Below are 2,677 nucleotides of genomic sequence, written 5' to 3' on the forward strand. Positions count from 1 at the left end.
GCCACCGGGTCCGGGACTCGAACTGTGGTTGACTACATGGGAGTCCGGCGACATAACCATTATGCCAACTGCTGGTCCCATCCTGCAGAATTTTTCTAGAACTGTGATGTAACGCCTCCCCCGCATCAGGTGCTCTCGCTGCAAAGGCAAATGCATGCTCCTGGCAGGCCCCTTTTGTCCCCAGGTACTTTTCCAACCCTTCTAAAGAGGAATACTGTTTTCAAATCCTAGCCTTGCCTGCATGGTCCTGGTCAAAACCTTGCCCTCCTCAATCATGGATGCCAGGGACAATGGAGGAGGAAGATGGGACATGGCAGAGGGTGGGGGATGGGGAATCAGGGATGGCAAGACAAAGGGCAAGGTATGCAGGATGTAAGAATTGGAAAATTACTTGCTGAGAACATGTATGTTGATGTGCTTGATTGAACCAATGCACAGTGTATTTTGGATGGAAAATTCATTGGTGTGTTGTGATGGTGTATAGTGAATTAAGGTAGAAAATAAAAATTAAAAAAACAAAAAACCTTGCCCTCCTGTCCTCAGTTTCCCCCCCCCACCCCCCCAAAAAAGAAAACGAAGTATGTGGGGACCATGCAGAGAGGAACAGATCTAAAGCAGATGCTCTAAATTTGAATCCTGGACCAGGCCTTTAGTAGCTATGTGAACTTGGGCTTTATTTATTTTTTTTTTTTTTAAGAATTATTGGGACCAGCAGTTAGCGTAATGGCTATGTCTCTGAACTCCCATGTAGTCGACCGTGGTTTGAGTCCCGGACCTGGTGGCTTAAACTCAAGCTGGGCTTGTGTGCGTGTGTGCCCAAGATCTGAGAGCAGAATGGAAGAGAAGGGATTGCGGCATGACCATCCCCCCCTGGGGGGTGATTTCTCACTTTCTGTCTCTCTCTTTCTGGTGAGCTCAACATGCCCTATAGCAAAAACCTCTAAAAAAAAAAATGTATATATATATATATATTTATTTATTTATTTATTTATATATATATATATTTATCAAGGGGCTTTTCACTGGGTCTGGCAGCTGGAGCTCGACGCTCGGGTTACCCTGTAGCAATGCCTCCTGGTCCCACCAACACCACTGCTGCTCCCGTCCCTTTGCTCCTGGGCTACGCAATGGGCACCTGCGACGAGGAATACGACTACCTCTTCAAAGTTGTCCTTACTGGAGATGGTGGTGTTGGAAAGAAAAAAAAAAAAATGAATTTAATCCGGGAAGCAAGAGCACTACTGGAGTGGAGCTTGCAACGAGAAGCATCCAGGCTGATGAGAAAACAATTAAGGCACAGAGATGGGACACGGCAGGGCAAGAGCGATAGCATCAGCATACTGTGGAGGCGCTGTAGGTGTCTTACTGGGTTATGACATTGCTAAACATCTCACCTACGAAAATGTGGAGCATGGCTGAAAGCACTGAGATCAAGCCGACAGTAACATTGTTATCATGCTCCTGGGCAACAAGAGTGATTTACCTCATCGCAGGGCAGTTCCTACAGATGAAGCAAGAGCTTTTGCAGAAAAGAGTGGTTTGAGACATCAGCTCTGGACTCTACAAATGTAGAAGCTGCTTTTTCAGACAACTCTAACAGAGACATATCGCAGTGTTTCTAGGAAGCAAATGTCAGACAGACGTGAAAATGACACATCTCCAAGCAACATGATTCCTATTCATGTCCCACCAACCACTGAATACAAGTCAATGGTGCAGGGCTGTCAGAACATCTAAAGCGTTTCTCTTCTACAGAAGGCTGTGGCTAGTCCATTTCCCACATCTGAGATTTAAATGTATCTGTAATCCTTGTGGTCTCTTCTGTGTTTTATTACTTCCTCATACTTAAGAATTTTTTCCATGTCTTAAGGCTTTTGATTTTAGCTTTATAAAATCTTCTACTTATCCCGAATGTCTGCAGCTTTCTTTCATGCTCTGGCTTCACTAGCCTTAGTTTAATAAAGAGTGTTTGGATTCTTCAGCTACTGTTTACTTTTTATCATGAAAGCCTGTCACTGTAGGACGAAATAGAACTTGACACTTGAAGCTCAAACCTATTGGGCTTGAGCAAATCAAGCAAGACCTTAGAAATAAGCTATCATTTTGCCACAGGGCAGCTTGTAAGTAATACACTCTTCTCTCAGTGCAGTGTGTATTTCCACAGATCTAAGGATTGCCCCATAAGGACCAGCAGATGGCTTAATGGCTATGTCGCTGGACTCTCATGTAGTCAACTGTGGTTCAAGTCCTGGACCCAGTGGCTTAAACTCATGCCAGATATGTGTACATGCGTGCCCAGGATCCTGAGAGGAGAATGGAGAAGGCATTGCGGTGTGACCATCCCCCTTGGGAGGGCGATTTCTCACTTTCTCTCTGTCTCTGGCTTTCTGGCGAGTGCACATGCCCTATAGCAAAAACCTCTCCAAAAATAAAAAAATAAAAAATAAATAAGAAAAGAATTGCCCTATAAACACAGCAGGATATTTTTCTCCTTTTTTTGGAGAGGTTTTTGCTATAGGGTGCATGCACTCGCCAGAAAGTCACAGAGACTGGGGCCGGCAAGTGGCATGGTGGTTGAGGGCGCTGGACTCCCACATGGCCGACCACAGTTCAAGTCTCGGACCTGGTGGCTTGCTTTCTCACTTCCTCTCTCTCCCTCTGTGTCTCTCTGATCAAA

At 45.2% G+C, this 2,677-nt stretch overlaps 1 pseudogene; it reads left to right on the forward strand.

Moving 5' to 3' along the window:
• Positions 1–1,127: 1,127 nt before the first annotated feature.
• Positions 1,128–1,737, forward strand: LOC102480245 (ras-related protein Rab-11A pseudogene; annotated as a pseudogene).
• The last annotated feature ends 940 nt before the right edge of the window (positions 1,738–2,677 follow it).

The sequence above is a fragment of the Tupaia chinensis genome, unplaced genomic scaffold, assembly GCF_000334495.1.
Source record: "Tupaia chinensis unplaced genomic scaffold, TupChi_1.0 Scaffold143861_1, whole genome shotgun sequence".
NCBI classification, from domain to species: Eukaryota; Metazoa; Chordata; class Mammalia; order Scandentia; family Tupaiidae; genus Tupaia; species Tupaia belangeri.